Source organism: Lycorma delicatula, chromosome 2, assembly GCF_047948215.1.
Source record: "Lycorma delicatula isolate Av1 chromosome 2, ASM4794821v1, whole genome shotgun sequence".
NCBI classification, from domain to species: domain Eukaryota; kingdom Metazoa; phylum Arthropoda; class Insecta; order Hemiptera; family Fulgoridae; genus Lycorma; species Lycorma delicatula.
This window is the reverse complement of record NC_134456.1, coordinates 207,735,620-207,760,867: the sequence shown is the minus strand read 5'-3', so window position 1 is coordinate 207,760,867 and position 25,248 is coordinate 207,735,620. Positions and strand designations below refer to the sequence as shown.

Below are 25,248 nucleotides of genomic sequence, written 5' to 3'. Positions count from 1 at the left end.
TTGGTTTCAGGAAAAGTATAGGGACAAGGGAAGCAATTTTAGGTCTCAGATTAATAGTAGAAGGAAGATTAAAGAAAAACAAACCAACATACTTGGCGTTTATAGACCTAGAAAAGGCATTCGATAACGTAGACTGGAATAAAATGTTCAGCATTTTAAAAAAAAATAGGGTTCAAATACAAAGATAGAAGAACAATTGCTAACATGTACAGGAACCAAACAGCAACAGTAATAATTGAAGAACATAAGAAAGAAGCCGTAATAAGAAAGGGAGTCCGACAAGGATGTCCCCTATCTCCGTTACTTCTTAATCTTTACATGGAACTAGCAGTTAATGATGTGAAAGAACAATTTAGATTCGGAGTAACAGTACAAGGTGAAAAGATAAAGATGCTACGATTTGCTGATGATATAGTAATTCTAGCCGAGAGTAAAAAGGATTTAGAAGAAACAATGAACGGCATAGATGAAGTCCTACGCAAGAACTATCGCATGAAAATAAACAAGAAGAAAACAAAAGTAATGAAATGTAGTAGAAATAACAAAGATGGACCACTGAATGTGAAAATAGGAGGAGATAAGATTATGGAGGTAGAAGAATTTTATTATTTGGGAAGTAGAATTACTAAAGATGGACGAAGCAGGAGTGATATAAAATGCCGAATAGCACAAGCGAAACGAGCCTTCAGTAAGAAATATAATTTGTTTACATCAAAAATTAATTTAAATGTCAAGAAAAGATTTTTGAAAGTATATGTTTGGAATGTCGCTTTATATGGAAGTGAAACTTGGACAATCGGAGTATCCGAGAAGAAAAGATTAGAAGCTTTTGAAATGTGGTGCTATAGGAGAATGTTAAAAATCAGATGGGTGGATAAAGTGACAAATGAAGAGGTATTGCGGCAAATAGATGAAGAAAGAAGCATTTGGAAAAATATAGTTAAAAGAAGAGACAGACTTATAGGCCACATACTAAGGCATCCTGGAATAGTCGCTATAATATTGGAAGAATAGGTAGAAGGAAAAAATTGTGTAGGCCGGCCACGTTTGGAATATGTAAAACAAATTGTTAGGGATGTAGGATGCAGAGGGTATACTGAAATGAAACGACTAGCACTAGATAGGGAATCTTGGAGAGCTGCATCAAACCAGTCAAATGACTGAAGACAAAAAAAAAAATCATCAGTAATAAATATTTTTACGTCTCATTGTAAAAACATTTTTTACGATGAATAATAATTCAATAATTAGAAAAAAAAATATCAGAAGTTTTTAATGGAATAAAATTTTATGTGCTTTTCATTTTAAAAAAAATGTGTAAATGTATTTTAATAGGCGTACAAAGAAGTTGTGTGTTGTCCATATCAAATGGTTTACAATTAGGTAAATAGATTTGATGGCATGTTTTTATATCTGTATGTCCTTAAAACACTAGGATGTAGTTAAAGATAATAACACCAAACAGAATTGTTAAAAATTCTTGTATTCAAATCTAAAAACAATGAAATAATTCTGTAAATATTACAAGATTATTATTATTAATTAAAAGCTTCGTACTTCTCCCAAAAAAATTTAATTATTTAATTAAAAACGAATAGAAAATAAAGGATTATCACACTATTATAAAATAGAAAAACATTTTACGATCTACTGTTTTATACGGGCAGGAACTTATTTTGAAATTTGACTCTATTTTTTTTGCATTTAAATCAATAAATAATTTCATGACTGGCATTCTATTTTCTCAAACAATAAAATAAATATATGTCGTATAAAAAGAAATAAAATAAAAAATTTAATTATATAAGTTTAAATTATACATCTACAACAAAAAGAAAATTTAAATACTTTAAGTCGGCAGAGCTGAACAGTAAAATATAGTATTTTTCTCTAAATCTATAAAACTGCGCTACTACTCATATGCAATCAGGCATGTTTCCAGAACCGAACGATTTATTTCATTTCACAGTTTCAGCTTTATGTCAATTACCAATAAAAGTATTCCGGTCTCGTACAACTTAGATTAGATTAAATAGAACAAATACAATAGTCTAAAAGACTGTTTGTATTATCAGAAATATTTTTGTAAATCAAGAAAAGACTTGATTTACAAAAATATTTCTGATGAAATTAATTTAAAAAATAAATATAATTTAAAACCTATTAAAAATATAATAAAAAAATAGTTATATAAAAAAATAAATATAAAAATAATTATATAAAAAACATAATATAAAAAAAAAGGAAGAAAAATGACTGAAGAACCTTATTTCGTTACAAAATCTTCACATTATTTACCAAGCTAATAGTTTGTGAAACTGTTTGATCCCAGCTAGAAGCTTGCCAAAAATACCAAATTGTTACAATATAATATACAGTACTATGTATGGAAAAATTGTAAGGGAGTTAGGTATTATTTTAAATTTAACGAAGTACTTAAATATATTAATCAATTTTATTTATTTATTACAATTATTACTATTTTATATACCTATAAAAATATAATTTTTACAATTAAAAATAAAAAAATAAATCAGTTTCCATAAGAGCCGGCTTTAAATTTTTAGGTCAAATACTTTAAAAGAGATATTAGCAGAACACTTACAGCAAAAACATATTATATGCCGGGATAATTATGTGGTTGTTCGTTCTATTAATATAATTTTTTACAAAATAATGTTAATTTTAATAGCAAAAAACTTTTATAGAGGTTTCTTTCAATTAACAAAAAATCTGACAACACAGATTTAGTTTGCTTGGCATGTCACCCCTCACCCACCCATTCGGTCGCCCTAAAGCATATGACCGAATTTCTGTGCCACAAAGGCAACTGAGCCTCGAACAGTTTAGCGATCAGTATCCAAACATAGCTCCTAGAGCTTACCTAACAGCGTGAGCTGACTAAGCGCGGTGACATACCACCGGCTACGTATCCCAACCGCTCACTTGTCATATATTTTCTAAAATGGGAAGGCGCCAATTCGCTGCCACGCCTAGGTCGCAGAATGCCAGCAAGTACTTGTCCACCATTTTATAGCGCTTGGAGCCATAATAATTGGCTGCAGGCTGACCATGTGTGGTTAGCTTCCCACGGCAATACGGTAAGAGTCTTTCCCTTAAGTAAACTATGGATGCCGGTTGAACAAAGCAACCGCATTTAGAAATTCCCATACGGTCCGACAATACGGCTCCAGCCACACTGATTCGCCGCTTGTGATTAATCTTCCCCTTAATCTGTAAATTCCAGTGTGGCCTGGTCACTGCCCCCCCCCCCCCTCTAAGAGCAGGGCAGTCAAACATCAGGTGTTCATTTGACTGGACCTGCCTGCAGCCGCACAGCTCATCAGCTGCCTGGCGGAACCGAAACAGATATTGGTTCAAGTTAGCGTGGTTGGTGAGCAATCGTTGCTCTTAAAAACGAGCTCGAGGCACACCATCCCCCAAATCCTGTATAAACTTATACAAGGATTTTCCCTTAGTCGTGGTGTTCCATTCCAGTTGCCACGCTTCGATCGAGAGACTCTGTAGCGTCATTTTTTTTAGTCAAGTAACAAGAGGCAGCTGCAGCTAGTCACACATACATTAAGAGTGGCTGTGGTGGTTGAGCCAGAGCGCCGTATACCTCCGCACCCCTTAAAAAACGGAATTTAAAAAAAACCGAAAATAATTTTTAGATATTTATCTCAAGAGTATTTGCAAGCCCAAGTCTACTGAATATCAAGTCATTCGGTAGAATGACGCTGGCGAGAGTTAGTCCGACGGCGGAAACACCGAAGACTTATTTCCGCTGACCAACTCGCAAATCGACATTTCGAAAATTGTTTAAGTTGTTTAAAATATAAAAAAAAAATTATTTTGATGAAATAAAGCTACATATCATTGCAGAAATAGATCTTCTTAATGAATATAGATTTTTTTTTCGATAAATTTGTGACAATCATTGTTTTTGTTATATAATTTCACGTTTTTTAATTTGAAGATGTGAAATTTTTATTCTTCTAACACAGATTATTTTTCCTAACCCGTTTACGAATCGCGTCGCTAGATAGCAGTACTTTATAATACTAAGTAAAGTATACTTGAAAAAATACAATTTAAAAGAGATTATACCAGTTTTGTTAAAAAAGGAATAACTAAACAGAAATATATTGGTAAAACCTTTATTCTACAATTAGAACTATTTGGTGGTGCACAATAAATAATGTTAAGCGGAAACTATTGAAGTTTCGTTCAAATTCGTTCTTAAAAGTATAAGATCGAGCCGGCAACAGATTTTCATTTTCAATCTGAGAAAATTTGACAAATTTTTTATATTATTTTGTTAATTAAGTAACTATACAAGTATATAAAAAAATATTTTTATCTCCAATTATTTATCGGTGATTTCATATTTGTTTTATATCAAAATATTTCTATCATTTAGTTACAATATTAGTACAGGAATAAAATATATAATATTTATGAATATTTAATATTCAATATATAGGAAAACAATTATTATCTCGCCTTTCATACATATCTGTACTTTTTTGATTCAGACAATGTATTTCTGAAGAACTATAAATAAATAGATTGATGAATTTTGATTTTCGACGTTTTAATTTACAGCATAACATTTATTATCTCGTCTTTTATACACATCTGCACTTTTTTAATTAAGACAATGTCTTTTTGAAGAAATATAAATAAATAAATTGATGAATTTTGATTTTCGATGTTTTCAATTGACGGCAAACTCTCGCCGAAATCTTAACAATTTTATTGTTTTGGGAGTTTGGATCTCGTTTACTACAGTCGTGGTAGGGAAAATTTACAATCATTTTTCAAAATGTTTTTTATCTTTCTTCATCACCTTTCAAGGTCGAATTTCAAAAATCTAGACATTAGTTTATCGGCATGAAAATTACACACACCAAAAATCAGGTTGATTTCTTCATTTGTAAACAAAAGAAGGTTTCAAAAATCCATTTTAACACCTGAATCTTGGAATTTCAAAAATCTAGAAATTTGTTTTTAGATATTCATATAATCATTTACTGCAAACCCAGCTCACGAAGTGATAGACACTCACAGTAATTCAATTCATCAAAGCTTCAACCGGCAAATTTATATATATATATTTTTCTTTTTCGAAATTTTTTTCGAGATGAAATATATCTCTAAAGGTGAAAAAAAAAAACAAGAAATTAAATAGCTAAAGAAATGTTTAATAAAAAGAAACAGATATTATATGGTAAGAAAACAGCAAGATAAAAACTTTAGGAAGTTTTTAGTTAACACTGGCACAAAAAAAATAATGAACGAAAGTTTAAGAGCATTTGAAAAAAGAGAATGAAATACATATAAAAAAATAAACGAAAAAGTAAAAAATTTAGTAATGAAGAGAGTAAATTAGAGTAGAAACTTAATCAGTACAATTCAAAATAAAAAATCGACTGAGACAAGCCCTGAAAGGTAAAGGATTAATTAAAATAGTGCAACACATAAGTAGAAGTGCAAAGAAGAGAAGACGAAAAAAATTAAATCTTGATGAAATAAAATTAGAGCTGTGGAAGTGAAAGGTTGAGCTGAAAATAGAGATGGATATGATGCAGGGGAAGCTGCAGCAGGACTCTTAATCTTACATGATATACGAGTGGCATGATTAAAGAGAATTTTATTTTCTATTTTTTAATAAATAAATTTATTTTTATTGCTGCAAAATAACCGACAATAAATACGTAAATACTTTTTTTATAATGTACATTTTGATATAGATCATCTCATATAAATATAAAAGCAAATAAATTATAAGATAAAACATATACGTGATAAAAGTCCACGGTAATTATTTAAACATAAACCTTAAAATATATTAAATATAAAAATTACTACAACATTACCCATAATTCAAAAAGCACTCCTGAAAATTATTTGAGCACACATCTATTAATATAAATTTCATAAACATGGTTTCCGCTGATAATTTTTTTAATAGAATGAAAAAAAAATTTAAATTGTATATCCACCTACCAACAAACAAATGTTAAAAATAATATAATAATGCCCTGAGGTAGGTAATCCCCACGTCCGGAACACAAAATCTACGTTCCACGACCAGGGCGGCAACAGCTGTACTTATGTACAATACATATAGCTGGCTAACGGGGCTCCGAGTAAATTCCTCGGATGTATTACTTTATTGACCTGTCTTCAGGTCAACAGACGGACTGGATTTTTCGGCTACCTGCAGGATATGAACAATTAATTGATTAGCAAGTGGACACATACCAAACTTAGAGCTGGCGATGTGGCGGCCAGGGTCAATGTTATTGCAGGTGTAACGGAGACCCTTCCGTTGTCCACATGCCCCCTGCGATGGCAAGCATGTAGCAATGGTCCCAATGTATGTCGGTGCATGGGAAGTCTGGAGTCAGTGCAGAGACTGCGCATCCGCTCTCTGCCAGGACATATACCGGTTCCACCGGAGTACCGGATCGGACCTCCAAGGTTAGTAGCCCTGGAGTGGGGGTGTACCCCGGCGGCTAGCCTTGCTACAGAAGGGATAATCTTTCATGAACATACTTGAACAAACAAACGTGACAGAGGGTGCACGTAAACACCTCGTTTAGAAACCTCCGATTCGCCACAAGCGAAGAGGAAAAAGTAAGGAATCTGATAAGATAAAGAAAGATGCTGATAGAATCAGTAAAGACTTAAAGAAAAGTTTATTTGACTATAACGTACCTAAGCCAAGATTTTTAATTATTACAAAGGAGAATGGAAACTTTCAAAAAGTTAGTCCATTTTTAATCGCAAGAGAAATAACAAACTGTGCTAGTGGTCCTGTTAAGGAAATTCGTAAAACTTTTAATGGATTGCATGTCGAAACCATCAACGACGTGCAAAGCCAGAAAGTACAGGCGTTGAAGAAGATCGGTGAATTTGCGGTTTCTGTCCAACCGCATAGCACACTTAACTCATCCAGAGGAGTTGTTGTTTGTCGCGATCTTCTAAATTGTAGAAAAGAAGAAATTGTACAAGAAATGTCGAGTCAGGGAGTGACTCAGTGTCGCAGACTAACCATGCAAAGAAATGGTGAAGTTCTACCTTCGGCTTCGGATGTTTTAACATTTAATAGGCCGAGCCTTCCTGAAAAGGTGCGAGCTGGCATCCATCGTCTTGATGTTCGGGCATTCGTTCCGCAACCGATGAGATGTTTTAAGTGCCAACGATTTGGACACACAACAGCTATATGTGAAGCGCAGGAAATATGTATATGTGGAGTGAAAACACATGAGGGTGACCCATGTAAAGACCCTCCGATCTGCGTTAACTGTAAAGGGCACCACAACTGTCGTTCAAGGAACTGCCCTATATATAAATTAGAAACGGCAATTCAGGAAGTTAAAACGCTTCAAAAGGTCAGTTATCCTGAAGCGAAGAAAATTGTTAATCAGCGTAAACCTCGACCATCGACTTCTTATGCAGAAGCAGCGGCTGCCCCATCCACATCTAAAATTAACGTGGAGCAGTTGCTTAACACGATGGGAACAAGTCTTGCGACGATGATTGAAAGAATCATTGATTCAAAGTTTGAGTCGACTCATCGGATGGAACAAAGTAAAGATGAGAAGGCTCACTCTCCGTCTGACGCCGTTGACATGAGAGACGCACCAGCCCCGTTTAAAAAACCAGCCAAACCTGCGATTATAAAACCACCAACTGAAGAAAAATAAAAAATCTTGACTTATCTAGCAAAGAGAAACAGATCACTCCGTGATCTGTTCAAGCCTAAAGAAATTGTGACAAGAAAATCTGAATCTACGGAAATGGAGGTGCAAGTTATTATTGAGAAAGCACCAGACGTAGAGGATATAAAACCTGTAACAATAGAGCCTCCAAAAGCGCAAAGAACAGCTTCGGTAAGAGCATCTATTTCAACTGACCCAGCACTGCAGTAGAGATAGAATCCAGCTCATCAGTCACGGAAAGTGCATCGCTTGCTAGCTTAGATTCCTTAGCAACGATCCTAACAGCAACGACGAAACTTTCATCACGTAATGTAAGTCGACGAACGTCATTGGCATCTGAGGCCATGTCCGAGGCCTCAGACACTCTCTCGTCAGAAGTTGAGGCTGTTCGCAGGATGGAGAAACGGTGCAAGAAAGGATGGCCGAAAGGAAAGCCTAGGAAGTAATTTTTTTGGATTTGTAGTTATAGAAGAATGCAAAATTTTGAACATTTTTGATTCATGAAAATGAATTACTGAACCTTTTTTTGAAGCGGGGTGGGGCTAATGACCAAAGTAGTCGATGCCCCTAAAAACCTCAAAAAAAAATAAAAAAAAAATAAAATAATGAAATAATTAAAAATACTACCCATACAAATGGATATGATACTATTACAATAAATAAATTATATAATAGAATACATAATAAAATTAATACGGTAAACAATGTAAAATTATTACCAGAAAAATCTGAATATATATATATACACGCCACATAGTCAAAAAATTGAAAAAAATGAACGTAACACCGGCCTATACAACAAATAATAAATTAATGAAATATATTATTAATAATTAAATAAAACATTAAATAATAACGATTCTAAATTTAATAAACAAGGTGTATGTAGTCTAAACTGTAAAGATTGTGATATGAATATATTGGTATGATTAACCGTAAATTCTGCTTACGCGCATAAGAGCACATTGACAGTATTAAAAACAGTAAACCCGAAAATTCTAATTTTTTAAACACATCTTATATAATGGTCATACATACAATCAAAATAATTTTATAGAAATTTTAGATATTCCGTATAATAGATATAAGTTAGAAAAAATTCACATATATAGTAACCATAATAATTTAAATTAATGAACATAAACTTTTTAAAGAAGATAAATTATTTAAATTTAAATATATGTTAAATAAAAATAATACAAAGATATAATAATCACAAACTAAAATATAATATTTGATAACATGGTTTCCTTTTATTCTATTTTATTCCACCAGAATTCACTATATTGTCTTCAGTATACTTTTGACATTAAGTCATGTCTGTGTAATTATTTTAATTTTAGACAATTATATTATTTTTGTCTCCTGATGATGGTTTGAAATAAACCGAAATATCTCCAGAAAACATATCTCTTTTGTTGGTAAGAAGATATAAAATTAATTTTTTTTTTTTTTATTCTATCAATATGCTGAACAGAAAGCAAGAAAATCATGTTTTTCTTTAATGCTATTGACACAGTAAGACTGTTTCCGTATAAAAAACGTTTTAGTGTATTTTAAATAATTTGATTTGATGGTTTTTCAGGCGGTTCGGTTATTTATTAAAGATAGCAATAGAAGTATAAAGAGTCAAGGAAGTATTGTGTTGAATTATACGAAAACAGTTCTCTTTTCTGGTTTAGTAAAGTTTTTTTTTATAAATACAATCATTCTTTTTAGCAATGATTGAACATTTATAAATATTGTAACAAGACCGGTATAACGGACTTGAGTAACGAATTCCTACCAATTAAGTAATAGAAAATATAATAAAGGGAAGAATCCAGAAAGAGGCTAAAAGAAACCCTTTAGTAAAGGTAACAGGTCCGTTTAACAATCGTCTTTTATAATACCGCCCATTGACACACCTAAACAGATGTTGTTCCGTGGAAAGAGTAACCGGACCAGGGTAGGAATTTCATGAGAATATTTGAGAGCGGACGATCATTCTCACGCTTCGAGTTGGGTTTGGTCCGGCAGGTAAAGAGGATAGTAGTATAAATAATCCGGGGAAAACCAATTGAAATCAGTCTAAACGAAACGTTATGATGTAAGTCTGCGAGATTATATATAATTTGCCATTATTCTAATGATTATTGTGAGCTGTTTATTATTGTCGCTTATTATTATTATTACTATTGTCATCATTATAATCATTGTTTAGTCTTGTTTTTCTTCCGTTTTTAAACCATAAATTCTAATTACATAAAAATTTTCAATCGTCAATCTATCAATATCGTGATCGAGCCACGAACCACGCGACAATATAAAAGCAATAATAAGTTAATGTATTTAATTTTCTAAATATCAGTCACAAATAACGCCCGTATGGAGAGCCCTACGGGCGTCAGATAATGATCTGACGCCTACTTTTGGTATCATAAAAACTCTTTTTGACTTTATGATGGACACCCAAGAGATGTCGTAGTTCAGACAGGAATATAAAGAATCAAAATAAATACGTGTATTTTATAATTATAACACTCTTAATATTTTATTGAGAAATTGCTTCTGGAAAAACAGTACGGTTTGATTTTGATCCAAACGAAATCAATTTTATTATCCCACGAAAATTTGACATCTAAACACCCAGAATTTTTTTTTTTTATGTACAACAGAAATAGCATCGTTATCATAAACATTACGATGTTATCCACACACGTCATTGCTATCCACAAGATCAGCAATTTTACGTCTATCTGAGAAACACAATACAATAATTTTATCCATATTAAAATTAATTATTAATTATCCATCTAACTTTGATAATGAAGATATTTTCTGGACGTGAATAATTTTTTTTTATTATTATCGTAGAACTTTCAATTTCTTTTAAATAATTAACTTCAGATATAGATACAGTTATTTCGTGTACGAAGAGGATTACAATGAATGGCTCAAGGTTTTTGGGCAGGTCATTAATAAACAATAAGAAAAGCAAGGGACCAAGAAACTTTGAAGCACTCCATATCTTGAAGTGAGAACCTACATCTTACATTTATATCTTTAACAGTAGATGAAATTTCAATTACTTGTCTGTAGCATATGACTTTAATTGTAAACAGTTCTTTTAATACCATACCTATTAAGTTTTTCTTCACTTAAATATGTTCAACTAAATCAAATGCTTTACTGAAATCGCAAAAAATTGAAAATGAAATTTTTTTATCTGCACAATCTAAAATATTTTCGAAAAACTGGGAAAAGGATATTTTAGTAATTATTTTTTGCCTAAAACCACGCTTGAAGTACGTTAGTACTTTATGCGGTAATTGTAAGCCCGAACGTCTTCAATCTTAATCTTTTTCAAACTGAAGTATGTTGAAAAATATATTCTATAATTAAAAAAAAAAAAAAAAACCCACCTAAATAGGCAAAATATATATATAATTTGTATATTTAACGGGAGCTCATACATAAGACGAGTGTATGTAGCGAGAAGTGCGTTCACTTGGTTTCGGTACGGAAACTGTAAGCACCACTTGCACGGGCATCTCGCAGAGTTCTTTTTCAAAATAAAATACAGGAACTACATTACCCACCCGAGCAGATCATTTATGGTCCAGTATTGCTTCACTAAATGATCCTGACTAAATGATGGAGTTGCCCAAAATAGTTGATAACAACGCTACTGTCATTACAGATTCTGAGGAAGAATAATGAGGTAATTTCATTATTGCGACTTTTGAAACTTGTATTTTTATTAATTATATAACATATTTTTCAATACATTTCAGTTTGAAAAAGATTAAGGTTGGGGAAGTTCAGGCTCACATTTAACCTTTATGCTTTTCAAGAAATGATAAGATTTGATTTTTCATTATATTTTTTAATGCTTTGGATAATTACCGAAATCGCCCTATAATTTTGTAAATGAATGCGAAAAATTTCTTAAGGAAGAAAAGTCCATTCCCTCATTATTGCAGGAATCTATTACTGGCAATTTTGACGTGAAAGTATAAAAACTCTACTTAGAAAAACAAAGGATCAGTTTTAAAAAAGAAAAAAATTATTCTAGAGAGAGATATCTACGACTTGATGAGAGAAATCTCTAAAGGATTATTTTTATATTAACTCATTATTAATAAAAAATAATTTATAACATTAAAAAAAAATTGAATTTATTTAAAGTGTAATTGAAAATCAAATAACAAAGTATAACTCAATTATTATTTAATATTTTATTTTTTATTACTAAGGATATATTTGTATTATATAAATTATTATATTTATTTTTAAAGAATTAATCCTATTACCTACTAGAAACTGAAATAAATGTACTTTCTACCGTATTATTAGGCTTACATTTTATCTGTCTTAATAAAAAAGAGGTTTACACTTCTAGTTTCTAATGTTCATTACAGGTCACTACTATGACCGCAAGTGCATATTACAGTAAATTAATTGTATACAACTGTGGTTTGTAAATCTACCTACATACAAGACCGTAACAAATTGAACAACGGCGGTAGATTTCAATGCACGTATTCTACTTTAAATTTTACTACTACATTTAGAGAGTGTTCTCATCAATTTAATTCTGAGAAAAGACTTAACTCAGGATTTACATTTGTTTAATCTAACCACAAATACAAGACCGCACTCGAACATATTACTATCTTTAATAACCTATTACTTTAAAAACTAATAGCCTTGTACTCCTAATTACTAATAAAAAAATTACAAAAAAAAACTTCGTTTTATTTACAAATTTTACGATAAAAATATTACTTACGCTTTATTTGAATCAGAAAAATTACGCGTATTATCAGAAAAAAAAAATTATAGTTAATATTAAAAATAAAAGATAGTTGTGAAATTACTTTCTCTTAGTTTCTACTTTTCATTTTATAGATATTAATTATATATTAAATTATTCTTTACTGAATTAATGCGTAATGAATATCTGTAAAATAAAAAGTAGAAACTCAGATAAATTGGATTTATTATTAAGAATATGAGCTATGAAAAAATGTATTTTCTGATAATAAGTCATAAGAGATCGAAATAAAATGATAAAATTTTATGATTAAAATATAATTTTTACTTTCCAGGGAAATGGGAAGGGAAATTATTGTAATCGGTTCAATTTGGGCATGCGGTTTCATCGGATCTTGACGTCTTGACACGGAACCCAAAAAAACCGGATGGAAATTTTCCGGATGTGAACGTTCGTATATACTAATGTGTCTTCGGTGTTGACCTCTAAATCCCCTTATATTTCCAGAACTACTGGACCGATTTTGACCAAACTCGATCAGATTATTTCTATATATGTGGCATTGATAATTCCATTAGATTTTCAACTTAAAAGGTAAAGGTAAACTCAAAAACAACTCAACTCAAAGACAACAAGTCCCACAACTGTGTTGTCAGTTTTTTTTTCCTAAATTGAAATGCATTATTAAATTATTTAATATTTTATTTAATTTATTTCACTTCAGCAATTACAAGCTTTACAACTAATTTCATCTTCCCTTTGAATTAGGTTATGAATTTTGTACTGCGTAGAAAAAAAAGGTCGGGATTTGAACCTAGATCCATCCGTATGATAAGGAGTGAAGCCTGCTGAAATTCAGCTTTCTAATAAGAAGCTTTTTAATAATTTTATTTTACTGTCACCAGAATTCTAGAGCTACACCGCGAGAAGAAAAGGTAATCAATCAAAAAATGGGGTATGGTGTTTCTTTTTCATTACTCGACGTTTCATGATCTAGGGACCTTACCAAAAAAAGTGGCGGTTAATGTTAGTATGTTATGTACAAGTATGAGCTTAATAACTTAAATGTTTGGCCTACCCGGTATTACGAGTGTGTTCACCGCTGGACTGCTCGCTATAAAAAAGGCTTTAAATATCATTAATCCTAAATATAGAAACATTCTTATTTGTAGTGACTCGTGTAGTGCGCTCCAGGCGTTAGAAAACTTTTATTCTAAACATTCTGCCGTCATTGAAGTTTACAACACAGAACTAAGTTTTTGCTGGGTTTCTAGCCACGTAGGGATTCCAGGTAATGAACAAGCAGATTTGAGCGTGTACTCAACCTCCTTTCACACCCGAGTTACTACCTCTGATTTTATTAATCGTGTAAAACAATCACTGAGAGCAAGGTGGCAGAGTGACTTGACGACTACCGTCGATAATAAACTCCGACGGATTAAAGATTCTGCGTTGCCATTGGACTCCTCTTGCAGAAAAACTCGACGTGAAGTATAAAATTTGCTAGTCCTCTGCCGATTGCGAATAGGACATATGAGGATCACACACGAGTACCTAATGTCAGGAGGACACGCACCCCTATGTACACGATGCAACTGCCGCATGACTGCATCACATTCTCATAGACTGCATATGTTATGCGGCGTTGCGTCATAAATTTAATCTACCCAGAAACATCCGTGGTATCTTGTACAATGATAAAGAAATTTTGAACCGGATGTTTCTGTTTTTGCGTAGTACTGGGTTACTGCAAAAAAATTAATATTGTGATATATATTTTTTATGCTAGAAGAGTTTTTGATCATTTTTTCCCTTACTTTCAATTTTAATTTTTTTGGTACTATTTTTTTAATTTTATTATCCGAGTAGAGAGCCTTTTGCACTCCCTATCGGAATTATTTAAGTTTTATATAGTTTCATTTTTCTATTATTTTAGCTTTTATATTTTAAAGACTCCGTCTGTGATATTAGTTTTGAGTTTCATTTCACTTTCTAATTTTTGTTTTAACTTAGTTTTAAATTTTTTATTATATAATTTATATTAGTTTTAAACCTTATTTAGTTTTATTTTTTAGTGTTATTCTACCATTTTATTAAAGAAAATTCCGGGCGATGATAACGCACAGGGGTTTTTCGCCCCACCCCCGAAAAAAAAAATTTTGACTGGATACACCGATCTTGATGAAATTTTGTACATAGGCTCTTCTGTAGAGTTAAATTTGTTGGTAAAATTTTGTGGTCACTATCTCCAGGGGTAGGAGAAAATAGTATTTTGGGGTCACTTTTCTCAAAACTTTGCAAACACATTTTGGGGCATGCACTTATTTTTTAACTTCCGAGTTCACCGTTAGGTATTCCTTCAGAGGATAGCGTATATGAAAATGCCATGCCTGACCGGGATTCGTACCCGGGATCTCCGGATAAAAGGCCGAGACGCTATCACTCACGCCACGGAGGCCGGCAAGGAATATGCACTTGCCTCACTTTATAATAAGCTCAGTATGCTTATCTCTTTATCATATCTTATCTATAAATGAAGTGAATGCTTATCTTACGATTTTTTGAAAAGATTTTCCCCAAAATTCTCCACTTCACCATAAATCGAACAAAGTTATATTTTTATTTATTACACAATTTCATATTTTTTAACTGAAGTTTTTTCTATGTCTTCCTAAAAATAATAATAGTACACGTGGTCCAAAATAATACTTTGAGGCCAACGTTAGGTATGGGAAAGCCGAACAAATTATAAAAATATTGATTTATTTGAATCTTTTTAAACTATTTTTGTTTATTTTTACGAATCATTATTTTCCTACTAAATAAGAATAAATAACCAATGGAAGGAAAGTATTACAACTTTGCTTTCGGAATTTTATTACATTTATAAGATCATACCAATGTTTATAAATTTTTTCTTAATCTGGGGTTCTACCTGGTGGTAGGTCTTTACACTAATGTTATTCCCATTCATTTCTATACCAACCATTCTTCTTCCTCTCCTTGTACATCCTTATCAATAAACTTCAACTTTCCTTATTTTACTCTTTTAATGCCTTTCAATTCAATTGCCAAGATTCCACTCTCTCTCACTACATGTGCTAACTAGTTTCCCTTTGTTTTGTAAACTTCCCTCATAAATGTTTTCTTCTTTAATCCTGATCATTACATCCTCATTAATAACTTTATCCGTCCATCATACTTTTTCCAACCTTCTACATATCTACATCTCAAAACCCTCAATGTAGTCCCACTTGGTTTCTTTTGGTCCATGCTTCCCTACATTAAATGTGGCTAACTTCTTCCTTAAGTAAGTCCAAACTTAAACTAACCTTAACAAAGTCCAAACTTCATTACTGAAGGCTTCCTTATCCTGTTACCTTCCTGTGATATTTGAATCAAGTGATGGTTATAATTTTTTTTTTTTTTTGGAAAAATTCCATTAATCTGTTCCGATTCCGTTCCTTAACTCAAAGTTAAATAATCTACAAAATTCCCTTTTCGCCAATATTATTTCACTCTCCCTTCAGTATCCTAAGGTACTGAAGGGAGACTGAAAAGGAGCTGCTCTAAAGCAGCTCTTTTCCAATTTTATTGCTTTTCCAATACTCTCATACACCTCCTCGATGTCTTCCTCTTCATAATTTTATTGCCATATATACTTATATTGTAACTAAATCTTTTGGTAATTTCAAAATCCTTAACTATACTAATCTATCATTTACATAAAGTATATTTTCTATCTCTTTTACTAATTCATTTCTCAAAATTACTGCCACTCCATTTTTTTTTCTTTCTTCTAGAATAAAATCTTCTCTACTTCTCTTATTAAAAACTCTACTTCTCTACTCTTAATTTCACCTTATCTCTCTTACCTTACTTTATTCAAAACTAATCATCCATTTTATTTATCTTCATTTTCCTCTTAAGGTTCCCAAACTTTCCGTTCTACAACAATGTCTTGAAATTCCAGATTCGCATACCCCATCAATCCTTTAACATTTTTCATCCTTTCTCCCTTACCTCCAAATGAAAAGCTGTTGCAATTCCTTAAAAAACTAAACAGTAAACAATCAAATTTTCCAATAAATTTTTCAACATGTTGCCAGCAAAGAAGTAGGTACCTTATAACTGGTTTTTCGTAGGTATAACTGATGTTATAATGCTGTGTTTACTGCTTCTTTTTCTCAATACTAGAGATACCTAAAACCCAGATTTTTAAAAGAAGAACGGACGATTTCAGACCTAATGGGTTGGGTCAGTAGCACTGTATCCCGACATAACCTAAAGAAAAAAAAAACAGATAACTTTAATACCAGTGAACCAATTTCTATTTTATTTGGACTAAACTACTTGTCATTCAAAGGGCTTTTCAATTCGGTTATATGCTACGTCGTCTCAGTTAAAAAAAAGTTTTCAACCCTTGAAAATTTAGAAAACATTTAGGGCGAAATTTTGTGTTGGTAATTTAAAAAATAATTTTCATAGTTTTAATCCACAGATTATGATTATTTCAAATGGTTTACGAAGTAATGTCAAGTAATTTTATAGTTATTTTCGTTAAACTGAAATTTAAAAAAAGTACTACCCCAAATGGTGTTTTGCACCTACTGAGCAAAGGGGTGACGGATTATAATCGTCTTTTCACCAAAATTCATTATATTTTCGAGTTGTCAATTAATATAATTAAATGTTACAAATACCATTTAAGATTTTTGAGTTGGAGTAGGTGTAGCAGATAGAGTTGGTTCGACCCCTTTAAAAATAATTTAAAAAAGCTTCCCCTGATAATGGTGTACATACCTGCAAACAAAAATACGATGGGACTGATAGCTGTTGAATAATAAATGTGGTAACTTTTGAAATGATCATCTGGTATAGTTAGTTAACAGTTCAATATAATAGAAATGATTTTTGTATAAAATATTTTTCATACATTTTTCCTAATTATTACTTACTTAGATAAGGTTTATTTAAAATATATTTTTTTAAATATATGCAAATAAGTTAAAAATTTAAACTGGATATTATTGCAGATTGAAAGTATAGGAAATTTAAATTAATAATTGAAAATTCGAAGTATTAAAAATCAATTTAATTAGACATTTTTACTGGTATCTCATCAACAGTGCTATTCTTTCGGTTTCACTGAAAGGATGTTTTATTATCTGATAAAATTAAACGAATAATCGAAGATAACAATAATAAAATTTACATTAGAGAGCAAATATTTGAACTACAACTTAATTTCCCAATACGTAATTAATTTAGAGACGATCAAATATTGTACTTTTACGTTGAAGCCAAGATAAGAATTTAATAACTTCCATTGTTGTAACGTAATACAAAATTCGCTGTTGTAATAACAGTTGATTTACTACTCCAAAATTTGTAATATAGTTTTTAAATTTCAAAATTGTTAAAATGATTTAATTTTTTTTTTTTTAATTTATTTTATTAAGTAATTTAGAACCGAATGCATTTAAATAATTTTTTAAAATAAGTTTTGTGTGTTCAAAGTAAATAATATCAGTTTAAATCCGCCGGCTTAGTCTAGTGGTCATAATAAAATCAGCTGATTTTCAAAGTCACCTAAGAGTTATAATAATTCTAAAGGTCCAAGCCCTTATAAAAGCAGTTGTTTTTGCATGGATTTGAATGCTAAACTGTGGATACCGGTGTTCTTTGGTGGTTCTTTTTTTCCTGTTTAGTCTCCGGTAACTACCGTTTAGATAATACTTCAGAGGATGAATGAGGATGATATGTATGAGTGTAAATGAAGTGTAGTCTTGTACATTCTCAGGTTCGACTATTCCTGAGATGTGTGGTTAACTGAAACCCAACCACCACAGAACACCGGTATCCACGATCTAGTATTCAAATCCGTGGTAAAAATAACTGGCTTTACTAGGACGTGAACGCTGGAACTCTCGGCTTCCAAATCAGCTGATTTTGGAAGACGCGTTCACCACTAGACCAACCCGGTGGGTTTCTTTGGTGGTGAAGAAAAAAAGGACGCCCGCTCCTGAGTCGTGCGGATGACTCAGGAGCGGGCGTCCTTTTTTTCTTCTTCCTTCCCATCAAGGCCCGATCCACATCCCGTATAACACAGCCTTGAGGATACCAGTTCCCTCTAATCCCCTAGGAGGCCATGCCAGACCAGCTATGCCGTTCCTGACAGCACCCCCAATGACTGAATCTCGGTCTTTTAATAAGGGCCTGCTTCTAATCCGGTTCCCAGTCTTTCTTTTCCTCACCTAAGGACCCCAGAAGTCCCAGTTCAATCAGGAGTGGTGGGAGCATCCCACCCCTCCTGAACGGGGCTGTCCTCCATGCCATAAAACTAACACCCCTCACCCATCTTCCACTTCTTCCAGGGTCTAGGAGCGGTCGATCTAAGTCTGTTTTAGACTACATGTTTACCGGTATATTTACACTTACATTAGCTAGCTTACATAGCTACGACAGGTCTGGTAAGCCGGTAACAATAATTAAATTTGCCAATTCACACATATCCGGACCCGGCAGTAGCTGGAAAACTGGTTGGAAAAAACAACAATATCAATTGACCTAGCTATTTAGAGGCAATAATTATGCAAATTATTAGTTATTGTATATTATTATTATCAGCGTTCTTATTATCGTGAAGGTTGTTATTATTAGTGTTTGGACCATTAATTACAATTCTGAAGGTAATTTGAAATAAAAGCGGTTACTATCAGGCTTTTTATATCGTTTTATTACTACCGCGATTTTAACTTCGATTGTTTATAAACCGGATTGCTTATAACTACTTTTAGAGAAATGGTTTTTACCATCATTTGTCTAATAAAAATTTATATTAATATCATCTATCATATGTTCAACTTCTTTTTTAAACAAAAGTGATTCAATATTATAGATCCAAGATGGGGAAAAAAATTTCAAATACACCCTAAAATAGTAATTTTGTAACCAGATCCGCACTTATTCTACGTCCTTGTATACTTCGGTTTTAAAATATGAAGCTGTTTCTATACTTTAACCTCACCTTCTTAAAACAAATCATTAGACGTTAAATTATAAATATAAAAATAAATTATAAGATAAAACCAGCAATAAATGAAAATACTATTATATATTATTATTTTATTTACAATTAAATCAAATATTACAAACTCTAATTATACCGGGAGATCAATTTAAAAGTACACCGCTACTTTCTTTGTGAATGTTTATACATCAAAATTTGTCATAGCGGGAATAATTCATTTGAATGAGAGAAATTTAGTGTATTACAGTTCGTATATGAGGGAAACACCGTTAAGACTGAATCGTAACCGACTCAGTAGCCGTTGCATCTATCGGTACACGCTTAGTTGTTGAACAGTAGTAGTAGTAGTAAACAGTAGTTTGTTGTGTCAATATGCGATAATCAATAGAAGAAAGAGTGTTTATAGTCGAAAAGTATTTCGCCACGCGTTCTTATATTCAATACATGAACGAATTTACTGGTAAATTCAACAAGGGCACCAACAAAGAAAGCTATTGAAGAAATCGGTAAAAATATTATACGATACAGGTTCTGTTTGTGACATAACACGAATCAGAAAGAGTACAACAGAAGAGGTGATGAGTACAATTAAGGTGAAATCTCCAGTTTGGATTTCTATCTACGGGATTTTCTAAAGGAAAAGGTTTATCAGACAATTCTCATACCCTAGTAGAACTTAAGACGAACATTACTGCTACAATACAAGCAATTTCGCTTTGGATGTTAAGAAACGTATCTAGGTCAACGGTTAAACGTGTGGATAAGTGTCTGGAACAAAATGGTAACCGCTTTCAGCATTTACTGTAGATTAGTTGGTATAAAGCCAGGCCTAAATGTAAAAATACGAATAAAATTCATTTTATTAAATAATGGTGTATCGCTAAACTGATCACTCTGTATTATATTTTACAATCGAAATAAAATGACTTAATAATACAGTTTATAAAACACTCCATATAACTGGAAATTAGGTATCCCTAGAGGCAAACCTATTTTAAAGGTTACCAGAAATATAATTAATTACTACAATAAAGGCAAAACTAAAACATCAATTAATAATTTAAAAGAGCTGAAAAGTGGTATTCATCATAAACTTATCATATAACATATTTCCTATTAAAGAGACACAGAATTTCATTCAATTGACGTATTGACCATTAACCACTGTGATCAAATTCGAACAATCCACCACTCAAATATAGAAGACAAATATCATATAAAGTTCGATATCATCATATTAGTTGTATATCACATACATCGAACAACATGAAAGATCAGAGTAATTAACGAATATATTCGTCAAAAAAAGGAAGTAATCCTGTAATAAATACCGACCAATCAACCTCATAAGCATGGGAATTGGTCAATCGATAGGAAGAAACACTCTGGATCATCCATCTCAAAGATTTTATTCAAAAGGGATCTTTTTTCGCAGAATAAGTTCCAGTTTCCATGATATCACCAGATAATAAGTTATAAATCTTAGGAGTCATATAATCTTACGATATTTTTGAAAGGGAAAAATAATTTTTCCTTTACTTCTACCAGACTGTAGGATATTATGAACTCCTTCAAAATTTCCTCCTTTTAAATAGAAATTATCCATTAATTTAAGGATGTACAATTAATTGTCTCATAGGTAATATTTCTAATTTCCTAAAAATGAATAACGATGAATACCTAATAACGACGATGGATAACCATAATAACCTAGGCTGATTAGCAATTCATTAGGCTCATTAGCAATGTACTATGATGTTGATGTATTATGTTATCTTTTTTTCTTTGCTACGGAACCTTGTTGTGATCTGTCTGGATGATCGTGGGACTTTGTACATATGATGACCTCTGAAAGGGGCTGATTTGATACGTTTTGATGTACTGTCTGCAATTATGTTCTTTGCTCATTTGGTGTTTGATGTGAACTAGTCTAGAGTTTTCTGTTAGATTTTTTGCATATATGTTCTGTTTTTATTTGATTTTGTTTGTTCATGATTCATATTGTCCATCTTTGGATGCATTTTCTTGGCGTAATGTTATTGCTATGTACTGCTTGACGATGATGTATTGCATTCTAGTATATTAATGTGTGAGTGGACGCATCACCCCCTTTCCTGATGTAATGCTTCTTAAGCAATTCCAGTTTCGACGGTATTGCGCAGATATACATACGCATTTAACAACATCTTGCGGAACCTGTTAGCGACCCCGACACTGCCATATGGTGTCTTTTCTTTTTCCTATTTAGTATCCAGGAATTACCGTTCAGATTATGCTTCAGAGGATGATATGTATCCTCTGAATATGTATCCTCTGATATGTAAATGAAGGGTAGTCTTGTACAGTTTCAGTTCGACCATTTCTTGAGATGTGTGGTTAATTGAAACCCAACCACCAAAGAACACCGGTATCCACGATCTGGTATTCAAATCCGTATAAAAGTAACTTCCTTTACTAGAACTTGAACGCTGGAACTCTCGACTTCCAAATCAACTGATTTGGGAAGACGCGTTCACCACTTGACCAACTCGGTCGGTTGCCATATGGCGGCTGTAAAATTGATTCCCCACCTCTAAAAAAAAAAAAAAATAAAAGAAGAAAAAGGCTCATTAGCAATCAATCTCACACTATATTTCCGGATTATAATAAATGGGTCAAAAATCGATTTATATGTTCCTCCCCAACATGTTATTGCATAATTGATTCTGGATTGATTAAGAGAAAAAACAAATTTTCATTTTATAATCGAGGCCATATTTTTTAATAAAACCTGAAACCTGTTTTTTTTAAGTTTGCTGAAACCTCAGCGCGGTCTGACTTAAGGCCACCGAATCCAAAAGAAGAAGAAGGAATAAAGGTTATGAAAAAGTAGTTGGTGGTAGTCTATAAAACCCCAAGCAGTTTGGCATGAGTGATTTATAAGAAATAGGTGGTATGAAATAAACAACCGACATCTAAATTATTGTTTCAAGACTTCATTATACAAAAACCAATAAGATTTGTAACATAATGAACGTGACTTTTTCATGTCAATCGGCTATTTACGGTAATTCTAAGATATTTAACACTATCAACCTTAATCAAAATACTCGGTTACACAAGTTTCCACCCGTAAAATTTACATTATGATATTTTAAATTATTACTTACATTATCCCTAGATCTTAAAAAAAATTCGTTTTATGAACATTTAAAGTAATTTCATTCAACGTTAGCCAAGCCCTTATGTCTCTGAGATCACTGACAATATTAGTGGGTAATTTCTGAATTCTAATTGGTCGATAGCACGTAGTCATATCATCTGTAAAAGCAATAACTTCACCTTTAAATTTACAAAAATCATTCACATGTATAACAAATAGGATGTGACCAAGCACAAATCCTGTGGAACTCTAAGCGATAATTTACCTGGCCTATTTAATACATTACCAACTCTATTTCTATTAATTCTATTTTGAAAATATCTCGAGAACCACTATTTATTAACAATCCCTCTAATATCAATTTTTTTTCCAGTAAAAAATTGTATTTGTTTTAGTAAAATTGAATGCTCCATCACAAGCCTTCTACATATCTACATATCGTCGGGAACTTTATTCCCGACAAGGTAGTTAGAGGCTGTGGCACCCCTCGGAGACGAGTTTATGACTAGTTGTGTCCACCTCGGGTGGAGGGATGGGGGGTAAAAAAAGTGTTTACTTCCTCGAAGAAGTCTTGAAACAATAATTTAAATGGGGGTTGTTTATTTCATACCACCTATTTCCTATAAATCACTCATGCCAAACTGCTTGTGGTTTTATAGACTACCATCTACTGCTTTATTCATAACCTTTATTCCTTCTTCTTCTTCTTTTGGATTCGGTGGCCTTAAGTCAGACCGCGCTGAGGTTTCAGGAAACTTTAAACTTCAGTGTATCCTTCATGTCGTCGGGGAGAGGTGTGGCAGGAAGTTTATCCAGTAGTGTAACTGCTAAGTAAGCCGATTCGTAACAGTGTCTGTCGGGTTAAGAGGGTATATTATACAGAGTGTCCCATATAAAACGCAACCCAACCTTATATTGGTAGGTATTGAAATAATAAAAAGGCATGTGTAAATGTAAATGTAATTTTTATTATCACCATCCATTACCTTAATTTAGAATAAATGTTGGAAGTGGCCGCCATCTTCTTGAATACATGCTTCAATTCTTTTTACTGCAACTTTTTTCAAAGTTTGTGGCTGGATATTTAATACAGCTTGTTCAACATTGATTTTCAATTGTTCAAGTGTTCGTGGTTTGTTGCTGTAGGCTTTTTCTTTGAGGTAACCCCATAGAAAAAAGTCCGCCGCAGTCAAATCTGGAGATCTTGGTGGCCACAAGTTTCGACCGATAACACGATTACCAAAGAATTCCTCAACGAAATCAGAAGTTGAACCTGCGTAGTGCGATGTCGCACCGTCATGTTGTACCCAGCAATGTCTGTCCTTCCTCTTCCAAGAGTGCAATGAACTGAAATAAAATATCCTGATATCGTTCTGCATTAATGGTGTACTCGAAAAAAAATAGGACCGATTATTTTCTTCCGCGATATCGCGCACCACACGCCCAACTTCTGCGGGTGTAATTGTTTTTCGTGATAAACGTGGGGATTTTCAGCGCTCCAAATTCTACTGTTTTGGCTGTTTACGTAGCCATCCAAATGAAACCGTGCTTCATCTGTGAAAAATAACGAAATCATAACATTAATTCCCTCACGCAGAAATCGACACCCGTTGACAATATTGTAGCCGTTTTTCTTTGTCGGGCTCAAGAAGTTGATGAACCATTTAAATGCGATAAGGTCATAATTGTAATTGATTGGTCGCCCGATGAACAGTTGATTTAGACAAATTAATTTCAGCAGACAAACGTCTGATCGATTTATTTGACGAGGCGAGTAATCGGTCTTTGATTTCAGTGACTGTATCTGTATTCAACACTGACGCAGATCTTTTGTGTTCCTTGTTATTAACAGAACCGGTCTCTCTAAATTTTGCAACTAACCTTAATACTGATGTTTTGTTAGGAGCTGGTTTATCTGGGTACTTATGGCGAAACAAATCTTGCACTGCAACCACTGATATCGTACTGAAGTACGACTCAACAATGAAAACACGTTCATCTAGCGAAAACACCGTCTTGTCTATAGCAATACACTGAACGTTATGATTGCATTGTTGTTACTATCGGTAGTGTTCTACTGCGTCGCCGCGATGTTCAGATGTTGGACGAGTCCATTTCAGTAACGAGTAGGGGAGTAAGCTTGACTTTTGAAACTTCATGGATGAGTGATTGATGGGTTGCGTTTTATATGGGACACCCTGTATCTTGTAAAATCTAATACAACATATTAATATTTTTTCTAGATTTCATAATACATTCCTTTAAAAGATAAAGTGAAAACATTAAAATGCAATATTTTTAGGAAGTGTAAATCGAATAAAAAGGTAATAATATTTCATAACTAATGAAACATCTGGCTTTTATAAAAATTAAATAAAAAAGTTAATTTTAGTAGAAGTAATCGGTTATTTCTATTAAATATACTCTAACGACTTCCGTCAATTACATTACCCCACTGAAAACTGTCAACTTGTTTAATTATTTAATATTATTTTAGGTTATATATACAACAAACCGCTCTGTTTTCTGTCGGATAAACAATCTGTATAATTTATGATGTTGTATTTACAATTTGTGTTGT

General features: G+C 32.5%; 1 protein-coding gene across 1 annotated transcript in view; it reads left to right on the top strand.

Moving 5' to 3' along the window:
• Ac3 (Adenylate cyclase 3) overlaps window positions 1-25,248 on the top strand; it is a 951,674-nt gene that overhangs the window by 611,230 nt on the left and 315,196 nt on the right. The window lies entirely within an intron of this gene.